Source organism: Mustela erminea, chromosome 5 (genome assembly GCF_009829155.1).
Source record: "Mustela erminea isolate mMusErm1 chromosome 5, mMusErm1.Pri, whole genome shotgun sequence".
NCBI classification, from domain to species: domain Eukaryota; kingdom Metazoa; phylum Chordata; class Mammalia; order Carnivora; family Mustelidae; genus Mustela; species Mustela erminea.
In genome coordinates this window covers 13,076,474-13,092,012 of record NC_045618.1, presented here as the reverse complement: position 1 = coordinate 13,092,012, position 15,539 = coordinate 13,076,474, and the positions used below count along the sequence as shown (strand labels likewise).

General features: G+C 35.9%; 1 pseudogene; it reads left to right on the top strand.

Moving 5' to 3' along the window:
- Nucleotides 1-482: 482 nt before the first annotated feature.
- Nucleotides 483-638, top strand: LOC116590264 (annotated as a pseudogene).
- The last annotated feature ends 14,901 nt before the right edge of the window (nucleotides 639-15,539 follow it).

Genomic DNA, 15,539 nt, shown 5'->3' with positions numbered 1-15,539 from the left:
CTTACTTTAATGAAACGGGCAGAAGGAAACAATGACAATCAGACAGAAATCCCTGTTTGGATAGAAATATTTGGTGGTAGTTAAAGAACTATGGTGTTCTTAGGAATTAAATAAGTAGATTTATTAACTAATCTATATATCTAAAAACAACTCTAGGAATCCAAAATGCCACTGTGGTACCATTTGTCAAAGTAGGAATTTATGAAGCTAGATAATATACAGAATTTGGACCTAGATTTGCCTTATAATATGTTCAGATATTCATGATTATTTCTTCAGCTCTAGAATTTATAACTGAAATAGATCAGTAGAATTTTCACACTGACTCCCTGACCCCTGGAGCGAGACACCCCAGAATATTAAAACAAAAGCATTACCTTATTTTCATGGAAATTGACAAAATTATTGCTATCATTGAAACCTTAAAAACATATTTTCTTTTTTTCCTCTGTCCTGCTGTGTGTGGCTGACTGTTTCTGGCCATGTCTTCTCACAAGACTTTCAGAATCAAGTGATTCCTGGCCAAGAAACAAAAGCAGAATCATCCCATTCCCCAGTGGATTTGGATGAAAACTGGTAGTAAAATCAGGTACAACTCCAAGACGAGGCACTGGAGAAGAACGAAGCAGGGCCTATAAGGCATCACATGTCATGAAATGACATACCTAACTGGCATCACGTATTTAATTAAACTGTATGCAGATCATGTGTTCTATCCTATCACTCTATAAATATCCTTCCTACCTGGCCAACAGACATGTTTTATCAGGGAAATGCTTTTTCTGCTACTATGCCTTTGCACCAATAGGTTGGTTTGGTATTAAATTTGAGAACTTTTAGTGCTAAAAAAAAACAAAAAACAAACAAACAAAACGAACAAAATAAAAAACCTTGAAAAATATTACAGTGAGGGCCGCCTGGGTGGCTCAGTTGGTTAAGCAGCTGCCTTCAGCTCGGGTCATGATCCCAGCATCCTAGGATCGAGTCTCACATCAGACTCCTTGATCGGCGGGGAGCCCACTTCTCCCTCTGCCTCCATCTGCCAGTGCTCGTGCGCTGGCTTTCTCTGTCTCTCTCTCTCTCTCTCTGACAAATAAATAAATAAATAGATAGATAAATAAAATCTTTAAAAAAAAAGAAATATTACAGTGATGATATCTACCAACTCCCAGTATTCACCTATGTACAAGGGACAGGTGGATGTTGAAGAATAGCTATAGATTATGATAGATTTGATTATGTGCTGGTTCTAAGTGCATCTGATGATCTATATGTAGGATCTTCAGATATGGTCTAGATGTGAAGCAAATCAATTCAGAAATTAACTGTGCTATTTCCTCTATACCAATTATAAAGAATTGGAATATAAAGAACCAGAGCAATTTTCTTTTACCAGTAAGGGTCAGCAACATACCTTCATTTTTGGGTTATATTGACTCTCTTACTCTTTGTAAGCTAGTATTCAAACACCTTGATTATCTTGACATCCCACAGATATGTTAGTGAACTAAATGATATCTAAATAACTTTTATTTTTTAATTTCTTTAAAGATTTTATTTATTTATTTGAGAGAGAGCATGTGTGCATGCAGGAGCGAGGCTGGGGGAAGCAAAGGGGCAGGGAGAATGACAGACAGACTCTGTGCTGAGCTCAGAGCCTGACGTGGGGCTAGATCCCAGGATCCTGAGATCATGACCTGAATCTGGAGCTTAAACAACTGAGCCACCCAGGTGAACCTCTGACTAACTTTTAAAATGCAATTGCACATATATTGTATTCTTTGGAGCTGTTGAAATAGCATTCATAATCTATTCTTCAAAGGTATGGTAGAAAGAAAAGCTACACAAGGTAATAAACTGACAACGTTCACTATTTCCTCCATGAAAATTAATCTAATTTTTATATCTCTTTACTGGTTACTTTTTGTAAATTATACTTTCTTATAAAATTATTATTTCATTCATTTGTATCTTTTTCTTTTTTAACCACTAGCATGGGCTAAGAGGAAAGTTTAGCCATCTATTACATGTTTATTTCTCTATCTTATAGTTTTTGTTTTATGAAGTTGAGACATTTGGCTCATAGATATTCAACACTATTATATTTTTATTGTGAATGACTCTTTTTAACATTACAGAATGTTCTTTGTCACAGTTAATGCTTTTTGGCCAGAATTCTGCCTTGACTAATATCTTATGACTCCAGCTTTGCTTTTGTCTTGTATAATTTGCTTTCCTTTTATTTTCATTCCTTCTAAATTACTTCTTTTAGTTATTTATCATGTATACTATGATACTGTGATTTATAAGAAATATATATTTGGTCTTTGTCCACGGTTTCCGACTCAAAGCTCCTAAAACGCCTAGCATTCAGAGAGCTTCCAGGTTGGTAAACACATGGAGATCTGGGAAGAGTGGCACACCTGGAGAGGGCATAGAAACTCTGAATCCTTTTTCCATATCTTGTCTTTGCAACTCTTTCATCTGCCTATTCCTGGGTTATATCCTTTTATAATAAACAAGTGATCTAGTAAGCAAAATGTTTCTCTTTGTTTTGTGAGTTGCTCCAGCAAAGTAATCAAACCCAAGGAGGGGGTCTTTAAAACCTTCAATCTGTAGCTAATTGTTCAGAAACACAGGTGGCAACCTGGACTTGCAATTGGCATCTGGCAGGGGTGGATGGGGCAGCCTTGTAGGATGACCCCTTAACCTTTGGGATCTAATGCTATCTTTGATTAGATAGTGTTGAAATTGAGTTAAATTGTATGACACTCAGCTGGCATTGGAAAATTGCTTGTTCGTGTGGGGAAAGTCCATACACACACACACACCCCTATACAAACACACATGTTGGAATTGGTGACCAGAATCTTTAATGTATAGAGAGTGTGTGTTTATATATATTTGTATAAAGTATTCTGCTTTCTTGAAAAATTTTTCTGAAACTATGTTCATTTATATTTATTGATAGTTCTGATCTTATTTCTATTATATAATTTAATGTTGTTGATCTTTTATAGATTTTTAAAGACTCTTAATATCCTGGTCCCCTTTCTTATTTTTTATGTGTAGTTCTTCTGGTAGTAAAGGAGGTTTGCCCTTTCGTTTTAATCATTGTTTCATAATTATGACTTTATATCATGTCATTACTTATTTATGTCTTTTGACATAATTATCCCTACTTTGAATAATGATAAAATAGTGTTCCATTTTATTTCTTCTTCTCTACTTCCTAATTTAAGTTGATAATATTAACTGTAACTATATTTATGTTTATTTTTTAAATACGTCTATAATTACATTACTGGTTTTTCAGCTCTGAAGGATTTAACTCCTATCTAACAGAGCACCTTTGTTTTTTGTTTTGTTTTGTTTTAAAGATTTTATTTATTTAACAGAAAGAGATCACAGGTAGGCAGAGAGGCAGGCAGAGAGAGAGGAGAAAGCAGGCTCCCCATGTGGGGCTCGATCCCAGAACCCTGGGATCACGACCTGAGCCAAAGGCAGAGGCTTTAACCCACTGAGCCACCCAGGCACCCCTAACAGAGCACCTTTGTAATCAGTGATCTTATCTTTCATGTTGTTTCCTCCTCCTTTCCAATTTTAGTTAGCTGTCTCATTTCTACATATATAGGCATATAACTTTCACATTCTGTTCTGTCATCATAAGCCCCACCTTTGTTTGAGTCCTGGTTTTATAGTTACATATGTTCAATACTCAACAAAATAATGTCATGAATTCCTTTGCCACAATTTCCCCAGCTCATCTCTTGGTTTAAATTAATTTTCCAGTGGTTGTTCTCAAGAAAGGTTCATGGGAAAATATTCCTTGGTTTTTTACATATTCAAACTTGTTTATCTGAGGTCTTTATACTTGAAGAACATCTTGGTTGAATAAAAAAAAAATCCTGGATCACGATTTCTTCCCCTGAGTATTTTGTAGCTCTTCCCCTCTGTCTGTTGCTGTGGAGAAATCTATGGATGGCTAGATTCTTTCCCCCCTTACAAGTCTCTTGTTCTTTTTATACCACTACCCAAAAGATTCCTTCCTTATCTTTAGAGTCCAAGTAATTTACTTAGCCATGTCCTAATATTGAGTTTTCTGGTCAGGGTTTTTTTTCCCCATAAAATGTGCCTTTGCAATGTACAGATTCCAGTGTTGTTTCATTTTGTTTTTTAAATCTCAAGAAAGCTTTTTTGAATAATATCTTGAACTTAATTTCTGTTCCTTTGTTTTGACTTTATTTTTCAGATACTGCAGCTATGCATCATTTAGATATCTATTTCTTGCCTTCTAGAATGTCTTTGGTCCTCTTTGCTCAGTAATTTTGAGAAGATTTTATGTGTATTTTCATGTTTATGAATTATATGTGTCCCCTAATTTTAAACTATTTTTTTAAAGATTTTATTTATTTATCAGAGGGAGAGAGGGGGAGAGAGCGAGCACAGGCAGACAGAATGGCAGGCAGAGTCGAGGGAGAAGCAGGCTCCCTGCTGAGCAAGGAGCCCGATGTGGGACTCGATCCCAGGATGCTGGGATCATGACCTGAGCTGAAGGCAACTGCTTAACCAACTGAGCCACCCAGGCATCCCATATGTGTCCCCTAATTTTAATGAAGATAGAGAATGTGGGTCTTTTTTTTTCCATTTAAAAAAATTGCTGTTAATTTTGAGCCATTTCCAAAGAGAGATGGTGTCTTATGAAACCACGTTTATAAAAGAAGGCCCTCCAAGTATTTAAATTAAAATCAGTAACAATCTATAACCACTGCTATTTAAAGTTTTACTGCAGATCCTGGTACATAGTAAGGAATAAGAAAAAATGTCACAAAGATTGAAAAGGAAAAAATAAATGGTCATTACTCACAAATGTATGACTTTTTACATAGAAAACACAAGATATTTGTTTATAAATTATTAAAATTAATAAAAGTTTAAAGGGAGCTAGAGAAAATACAAATAAATATTCAATTTCATGTCTGTGCCACAAAAACCAAACAGTACAAAAATGCAATTCAAAAAATTTACAATAGCAACAAAATATGTAAGGTACCTACAAACAAGTCTTAAAAAATGTAAAGAAGGCAAAGACCTATATGGAGAAAATTATAAAACTCTATAGAACAACAGTAAAGAGACCTAAGTAAAAGAGAGTCATCTAATCTTAATGGTTAAGACTTCTCAATATAAAGAGGTCAAACCTGGCCCACATTGAGCCAAAGATTTAATAATTTTAAAATCATAGGCATGGCTGGATCTTATAAGGAGATCAATAAATTAATACTAAAATGCATATGGAGTCCTAAAGAAGAAGAAAAAGTGGAAGAGCCTCGCCCTACAAATTATCAAGACATTAGGAATTTACAGTAACAGTACAGTATGATATTGGCATAGGGATAGACAAATATCCAACAGAGAGCTTGGAAACATGCCTATGTATGTAAATTTGTTATATGACAGAGGTTGCATTGCAAAGCTGTGAGAAAATGAAGAACTGTTTAATGAATGGTGCTGATATAATTAATTGCCCATATGGAAAACAAGTCTATTGTACTCCTACTTCAATTCCAGAGAGATTAAGATTTACATGTGAAAGTACACCTCTTTCAAAACTCAAAAGATAATATAGAAGATTATCTATATGACTTTAGAATAAGGAATGATGTCCTAAATAAGACACCAAAACTATTAACTGGAAAAGAAAAGATAATAAATATAACCACATTATAATTTCAAAACCCCCATTCATCAAATGACATCATTCAAAGAGTAAATCAATAAGCCACAAAACAGGAGAAGATACTACAACACATTTAGCCAATAGGGTGTTTTTCCATTAAATTGATAGAAAGAAAAATCCATGTAACAACACGGAAAAAACAAATCACAGAAGACTACACACAGTGTATAAGCATTTTTGGTAAAGCTCTAAAACAAGCAAAAGAAAACAAATCCTGTTTAGGGTTACATAGGTTTGGGATGCAACTTTTTTTTTCAAGAAAAGGAAAATAAATAAAAAATGCAAATCAGTATATCAGTTACCTCTAAGATGAGGAGATAGAAATGGATAAAAGTGGAAGCATATAGATAATAAATTCAATGGTATTGATCATTTTTAAGTTCTTTATTTGGATAATGCTTCCTGGTACTTCTAAGTATTTAAAGAAATCTTTAAAGGTTTTTTTGTATGCTTTATATCTTATATTACTTATATTCTTAAAATCAAATATATTTTTGAATTATAATATATGCACAGAAATATGCATAAATCATTAAGTATATAGGTCATTTATCACATTTATCACAAATTGGTCGCATCCATGTAACTACCACCCAGATTAAGAAATAACACCTTATTATCACAAACCAAAAGCCTCTCCCTTCTCATTACCTTTAACTTCCTCCCGCAATAACCAATCTCAAGTATTCTTTTGTTTGTATGTAAATGTATATAAAAATATCATGAAGAATGTTAAGCAAGGAGAGCATGTTTCTTCTGAAATCAATTATTTCCAGGAAAATTTTCATTTTCAACCAGGCAATAAATTTTATATAAGAAAGAAGGAAGAGGACATCTACCCTGCACACAGTTCAAATTACTATACCCTATTAGTCAAAGGGATGATAAAAGATAATAGTTAAAGTCCCTTTCCTATGGTATCCATTCCTTGAAAAGACAGACTTGTGACTACTACAATCCACACTTCTATGGAAGTCAAGAATGTTTAACATGTAGTGAAAGAGAACTAATAGAAATAGCATAACACTGCTAGTTCATGTGGAACTTATTTTTTGTGAACTTAGTCCTACCATGAACAGGTGAAACCTCTGTCCAAGTGAGCAAACCTTTGGTGATAGATACTTTTAGAGTGGAGAGCTCATAGATTATGACCTGCTTGTTTCACAAAATATGTTTTTCTCCACCCATCTGGATAATTTCATTCTCTTCTCTGTTACTGCTGCAAACTCTAAACTTATCATTATTCATTCATAATTCCACCCCAACCTCCATTTAATTTTCTAGAACAATCTTCTTAAATATAGGTCTGATTAAATTAATTATCTATCAAAAGCTTTCAGAATTTAAGATAATCTCAGCATCTTCTTACAGAAAGATTCCTCCTCATTTGATTTTTTACTTAATTCCCATGTTTACCACTGACTATACTATCATCTATTTCCCACATGCTAATATAGAGACATTGCATATTTAATTTCCTAGAATTCCCCCTTCTTGCCATTCTACCTCAGGATAATTGCACAAATATTTCCATTTACCTGAATCTAAAGAAGTCACACGAAACTGTAATAGTTGATGTCACTCAGAAAAGAGCTCAGATTTCCATCTTATGCCTTAATTTTTTATGACTGCCACCAGGGAACACCTCTGCATCACCTGGTTCTGATAGCTAGTGGGGTTTATGCCCTGGAGCCCACAGGACTATAACCAACAGAGGAAGAGTTCTTAGATGACTACTAGCCCCAGGGCCTGGCAAGATGCAACAGAATTAAAGTCTTTCTGTAAATGAGATTTATTACATATCTGTAATGATTGTGACCTGAGTGGCAGGCTTATACTTAAACATGAAACTAGGGACAAACTATAATCTTTCCAGAAACCTTGGGGGGTGGGCACTGTCTTCATGCTCACCCTCTGGCTTGCTCCAGAGAATCACTGTCTCCTGGAGGGAGATTTACAAGCAGCCATTGTCCAGGTTTTTGTCTGGTGCCCCAGTTTTTTTGCAGCTGCCACAATCCAGGGAACACCTCTTGATTGCCTGGCTCTGATGATGGGGTAAGACTGTATTCTTGTGTCCAATGAGACTGTAGCAATTAGAAGGATGGTTCTTGGCTGGCTACCCCCAGGACACTGCACACACAATGGACTGTGAAATACTCCTAAGTCTTTCTGTGAAGGGGGTTCCTTTGCTTACTTTAGAGCTTCAACATGAGGGGCAGGCTTCAGGTTTGGCACACATTTAGTGGCTTACAGATCTTCTCTCAAAAAACTTAGGCTGGAAATGCCATTTTGGTGCTATTCCTCTGCCTGGCTTCAGCTTGCCTCCATAACCCAGGAAAGAACTTATACACTTACCTGGAAGCCATATCTTTGTGACTGCTGCCCAGAAGTATACTTCCAGATCACCTAGCTTTAGTAGCCAACAGGGTTTATGCTTGCAGTCCCAGAAGACTATATGTAGCTGTACCTCATTTTATTGCACATTCAAGATATTATAGCTTTGTTTTGTTTTGTTTTACAAATTGAAGATTTGTGTCAACTTTTCATCAAGCAAGTCTAGGGGTATTATTTTTCTGACAACCTTGGCTCACTTTATGTCTCTGTGTCACATTTGGGTAATTCTCACAATATTTCAAACTTTTTCATTGTTATTATATTTGTTATTATAAGAGATTGGTATTTTTTTTTACTATTGTAATTGTTTTGGGGACCACAAACTATGCCCATATAAGATGGTGAACTTAACTGATAAATGCTGAGTATTTCTGACTATACCACAGACCAGTCATGCCCCCAACTCTCTCCCTCTCCTCAGCTATTCCTATTCCCTGACACAGAACAATATTGAAATTAGGTCAGTTAATAATCCTATAACAGGCTCTAAGTGTTCAAGTGAAAAGCAGAGTCAAGCATCTCTTACCTTAGATCAAAAGCTAGAAACAATTAAGCTTAGTGAAATGGGCATGTTAAAAGCTGAGACAGGTCAAAAGTGAAAGATTAAAGTTTTTGAAGGAAATTGAAGTACTACTCCAGTAAACACATAAATGAAAAGTTAAACAGCCTTATTGTTGATATGAAGAAAGTTTCAGTGGTTTGGGACAGAAGATCAAACAAACCAAAGCATTCCCAAAACAAGCCCAATCCAAAGCAAGGCCCTGGTTTTCATCAGTTCTGAGAAGACTGAAGAGATGAGGAAGCTGCAGAAGAAAAGTCTGAAGCCAGCAGATGTTGGCTTTTAAGGTTTTAAGGAAAGAAGTTGTCTCTATAGCATAAAAGTACAAGGTGAAGCAACAGGTTTTTCAGAAGATCTAGCTAAGATAATTAACGTAGGTGGCTACACTAAACAAAATATTTTTTTTTTTTTTTTTTTTTTTGCCTTTTGCATTTTTTTTTTTAATATTTTATTTATTTATTTATTTATTTTTTTATTTCCAGCATAACAGTATTCATTATTTTTGCACCACACCCCGTGCTCCATGCAATCCGTGCCCTCTATAATACCCACCACCTGGTACCCCAACCTCCCACCCCCCGTCCCTTCAAAACCCTCAGATTGTTTTTCAGAGTCCATAGTCTCTCATGGTTCACCTCCCCTTCCAATTTCCCCCAACTCCCTTCTCCACTCTAAGTCCCCATGTCCTCCATGCTATTTGTTATGCTCCACAAATAAGTGAAACCATATGATAATTGACTCTCTCTGCTTGACTTATTTCACTCAGCATAATCTCTTCCAGTCCCGTCCATGTTGCTACAAAAGTTGGGTATTCATTCTTTCTGATGGAGGCATAATACTCTATCCCCAGGGGTACAGGTCTGTGAATCACCAGGTTTACACACTTCACAGCACTCACCAAAGCACATACCCTCCCCAATGTCCATAATCCCACCCCCTTCTCCCAAACCCCCTCCCCCCAGCAACCCTCAGTTTGTTTTGTGAGATTAAAAGTCACTTATGGTTTGTCTCCCTCCCAATCCCATCTTGTTTCCTTTATTCTTCTCCTACCCACTTAAGCCCCCATGTTGCATCACCACTTCCTCATATCAAGGAGATCATATGATAGTTGTCTTTCTCTGCTTGACTTATTTCGCTAAGCATGATACGCTCTAGTTCCATCCATGTTGTCGCAAATGGCAAGATTTCATTTCTTTTGATGGCTGCATAGTATTCCATTGTGTATATATACCACATCTTCTTGATCCATTCATCTGTTGATGGACATCTAGGTTCTTTCCATAGTTTGGCTATTGTGGACATTGCTGCTATAAACATTCGGGTGCACGTGCCCCTTTGGATCACTACGTTTGTATCCTTAGGGTAAATACCCAATAGTGCAATTGCTGGGTCATAGGGCAGTTCTATTTTCAACATTTTGAGGAACCTCCATGCTGTTTTTGCAAATGACATATCAGATAAAGGACTAGTGTCCAGAATCTATAAAGAACTTAGCAAACTCAACACCCAAAGAACAAATAATCCAATCAAGAAATGGGCAGAGGACATGAACAGACATTTCTGCAAAGAAGACATCCAGATGGCCAACAGACACATGAAAAAGTGCTCCATATCACTCGGCATCAGGGAAATACAAATCAAAACCACAATGAGATACCACCTCACACCAGTCAGAATGGCTAAAATAAACAAGTCAGGAAATGACAGATGCTGGCGAGGATGCGGAGAAAGGGGAACCCTCCTACACTGTTGGTGGGAATGCAAGCTGGAACAAAATATTTTCAATGAAGATAAAGCAGCTTTGTATTAGAAGAAGATGCCATCTAAGATTTTCAGAGCTATAGAAAAGAAGTTAATACTTGGCTCCAAAGCTTCAAAAAACAGGCTGACTCTTTTGCTAGAGGCTAATGTAGTTGATGACTTTCAGTTGAATTCAATGCTCATTTACCATTTCAAAAATCCCAGGGGCCTTAAGAATGATGCTAAATCTACTCTGCCTGTGACGTTCAAATGGAACAACAAAGCCTGTATGACAGCACATCTGTTTACAACATAATTTCCTGAATATTTTAGCCAACCATTGGAAGTTACTGCTTGGGGGCATGGGGGGGAAGATTCCTTTCAAAATATGACTGTTCAATGACAATGCACTGGGTCACCTTAGAGTTCTAATAGAGATGGACAACAGGAATTAATAACAAGAATCTGGAAGAAGTTGATTCCAGGGGTACCTGGGTGCCTCGGTGAGTTAAGCTTCTGCCTTCAGCTCAGGTCATGGTCTCAGGGTCCTGGGATCGAGCCCCGCATCGGACTCTGCTCAGCAGGGAGCCTGCCTCCCCCTCTCTCTCTGCCTGTCTCTCTGCCTACTTGTGATCTCCTGCTGTGTGTCAAATAAATAAATTAAAAATCTAAAAACAAACAAACAAACAACAACAACAACAAAAAAGTTGATTCCAACCCTCATGGATGACTTTGATTTATTCAAGACTTCAGTAACTTCAGATTTGGTGGAAACAGCAAGAGAATTAGGGCCTGAAAATGAGACTGAATCATTGTAATCTTATGATATTACTTGAATGGGTAACGGATGGACAAAGAAAGTGGCTTCTTGAGATAGAATCGACTCTTTATGAAGATGCTGTGCAGATTGTTGAAATATCAACAAAGCATTTTGAATATTGCATAAACAGGTGAGAAAGCAGTTGCAGGGTTTGAGAAAATTAAACCCAGTTTTGAAAGATGTTCTACAGCCTTATGTACTACAGAAAAATCATTTACAAAAGGACGAGTCAATCCATGATACAAAAGTTCATTATTTTCTTCATTTGAGAAATAGCCCTAACCATCCAAGCCTTTAGTAGCCACCACTCTAATTAGTTAGCAGACATCAATGAGGAATCAAGACCTCCACCAGCAAAAGACTGAGTCACTGAAAGCTCAGATGATAGCAGTTTTTTACCCAAAAAAGTATTTTAATTAAGATACCTACACTTTTAGATATGACATTATTTCACACTTAGTAGAGTATAGTATAAATATAACTTTTATATGCACTGGAAAATTAAAAAAAATATTTGATTCTCATTACTGTAATGTTCACTTTATTGTGGTGGTTTGAAACTAAACCTGCAACATCTCTGAGTAATGCTTGTATGTGGAATGAGAATAAAAGTAAGGAAGGAAGGAAGAAAGAAAGTACAGAGGGAGGGAGGTAAGGAAGAAGGAGGGAGACAAGGCAGGCAGGAAGGAAGGAAAGTAGGAAGGAAGGCAGGCAGGCAGGCAACCAAGCTCAAGCTGTGTATACAGAGAACAGACTGGTGGTTGCCAGAGAAGGAGTTAGAGGAAGGGAGATGTAGAGGAAGAATGAATTTTTGTTGTTGTTGTTGTTAAGTTTAAATAAATTTTAAAAAATGAAATAAAATAGAATAAAATAAAATAAAACCCAACAATAAGTGAATAGAAAAAAGAAAAGGGAAATTAAAGTAACTCTTTGAACCAGGGATGTTAAACAAACAATTTCAAAGTAAAGAGGTTATATGGATTATCTGAATACACCTAAACCCAGAAGACAAGAGAGGAAGAGTGGGTAATAGAGCTGGCATCATAAGAACCCACTGACCTTTGCTGGGTTCAATTTTCAAGAAAAAGGCCACAAAACTAGAAATTCTTTCTGAAGCTGGAAAAGACAAGAAAATGGATTCTCCCTTAGAGGTTTCAAAGATAAATGTAGCTGGTGAGATGCATTGTGGCTTCTGATCTGCAGAACTGTATAGTAATAAGTATGTGCTGTTTCAAGCCTTTAGGTTTGGGTTAACTTGGTACAGAAACAATATGAAATCTTTAAAATATTTTATTGTCCTCAGCAAAATGATCTAAAATTATTTGAAAAATCAACCACACAAGTGATTCAATTGTATTTTAATCTTCCAAATGCATTTTGATAGAGATTTATCAGCATATTATACATTTAGAAATAAATTAATATATTTTTTAAAGATTTTATTTATTTATTTGACAGAGAGATATCACAAGCAGATAGAGAGGCAGGCAGAAAGAGAGAGAGAGAGGGAAGCAGGCTCCCTGCTGAGCAGAGAGCCCAATGCGGGACTCGATCCCAGGACCCTGAGATCATGACCTGAGCCGAAGGCAGCGGCTTAACCCACTAAGCCACACAGGCGCCCCATAGAAAGAAATTAATATTTTAAAATTCAAAAAGAAGCTACATAAACAACACTTCAGAAAGGTCAATGGTAAAATGTGTGAGGAGAGAGATACTTTATTAATTAACAAATTTATTATTCATTCTTTACTAGACATAAATTTATTATATTTGATACTCAACCACAGACTACTAGCATTCTGATTTAGTTTATTATTACATCTAAGCTAAAGGATTTATGTGTAAAACATGTACTAAATTTTGATATTATATAGCTGTCTAGCAACTTCTATTTTCCTGCTAAGATATGTGCGATTTTATTCTCTTTGATGTTGAAGAAAATCTATAGTGAGATCCAGTTTTCTTTAAAAAAATTGTTTTAGAGATATAGCTTATTATTCATGGACTCTGGACTAGAAACAAATTCAAATAGATTCAGCATTCAGATCAATTGCAGCATATATATTTTTAGGTGATAACATTTTATTAAAAAGTTTTCTGAAAGAGCTTAGAAAAAAATAACACTTGAAGAATAATACCAATTCATATGAATTAATAAAAAGAAAGCCTAAACTTGTTAGGATATTTTTGTGACATGGAAATGGTTTATTTTTATAATATACTCCAAATTAATTCACTGTTCTTATGCTTGTTATTCAATCTTAATATATATCAATATTGTTTGCTGATATTAGCATAAATTTATCAAATTATGTATTAATTATGTAATAATCAGTGGCAGAAGTTGCCTGTTTGTTCCAACTTATAAAACACATTATTCTTCTTATTAAACACATACATTTACTTAATATTTACTAATATTTACTTAATAATAAATTAATAATAAATGATAAATCATTGACAAAACTTCCTTTGAAAAAACTAAAATGATGGTCTAGTGTTATCTAACAGGGTCCAAATTTGATCTTGCGGCTTCCATAATATTTTCAGCATTCTTTATATTAAACAACCCATCAATTTCACTTTTTAAAAATCCTATTAGGAGAGAAAACATATTTCTCTTATTTTTTGTTTGTTTCTTTGTTTATTATAGTTAAGCCTTTGCTACCAGTAAGTTGCAATCTTTAAACACTGACTGATCAGAATGAAAATATACAGGAACAAGGACATGTACAGAGGCTTCGTGAAGACTCTTGAAGAAATTACAGTTGACCTTTGAACAATTTGGATATGAACTGCATGGGTCCTCTAATAGGTGGATTTTTTTTTTTTTTGGTTACAAATACAGTACTGCAAATGCATTTTTCTTACAATTTAATAATAATATTTTCTAGCTTATTTTATTATAAGAATACAGTATATAACACATATAGAAAATATGTGTTAATACACTATGTTATTGGTAAAGCTTCTGACCAGCAGTAGACTATTAGTAGTTAAGATTTGGTGGGAGTCAAAAGCTGTATGTAAATTTTCGACTATGTGGGATATGGGTTCTCTTAACCCCCACATTGCTCAAAAATTAACTGGATTTACATCTGGAAATTTAAATAACTTTGAAGTTTTAATAAAATGAGGTATGTGTCAGTGCTAAAAGCATTGTATCTTGGCTCTTGACAACCACACAATAAAGAATTAGAGATCAATGCCCAAAGTGAAAGCAGAAGGCAGGTTTATTAAAGCAACAGCACACTATCTAAGGGAGAGCAGGTGGTATTCCATGAGGTGGAGCTGGCCCTTACTTTGTTTTGGGATTGGATATTTCTTGGTCTTTTTGAAGTGGGAGGAGCTTCGACATGCAGTGGAGTGATCTCTAATGGAGGCTGCTTCCAATCATTTGGGGGACTCCTACCACAGGTTGGGAAGAGGAGTTGTTGTTGCCATTTTTATTTTATTTTTTTCAGGGTTCCAAAATTCACTGTTTATGCACCACACCCAGTGCTCCATGCAATATGTGCCCTCCATAACTCCCATTAACAGGCTTACCCAACCCTCTGCCCCCTCCCCTCAAAACTCTCAGTTTGTTTCTCAGAGTCTCTCATGGTTTGTCTCCCCCTCCAATTTCCCCCCACTCACTTCTCCTCTTGATCACCCAGTGTCTTCTGTGTTATTCTTTATGCTCCACAATTAAGTGAAACCATATGAAAATTGACAATCTCTGCTTGAATTATTTCACTCAGGATTATCTCCTCCAGTCCCGTCCATGTTGATACAAAAGTTGGGTATCCTTCCTTTCAGAAGGAAGCATAATACTCCATTGTAAAAATGGATCATATCTTCTTTATCCGTTCATCCATTGAAGGTCATCTTGGTTCTTTCCAAAGTTTAATGACTGTGGCCATTGCTGCTATAAACATTAGGGTACAGATGTCCCTTCTTTTCACTGCATCTGTATCTTAGGGGTAAATACTCAGTAGTGCAATTGCAGGGTCATAGGGTAACTCTAATTTTAATTTCTTAAGGAGTCTCCACACTGTATCCCAAAGTAGCTGCACCAACTGGCATTCTCAACAATAGTGTAAGAGGGTTCCCCATTCTCCACATCCTCTCCAACACTTGTTGTTTATTGCCTTGTTAATTTTGGCCATTCTAACTGTGTAAGGTGGTATCCCAATGTGCTTTTGATTTGAATCTCCCTGATGGCTAATGATGATGAACATTTTTTCATGCATCTGTTTGCCATTTGTATGTCTTCTTTGGAGAAGTGTCTGTTCATGTCTTCTGCC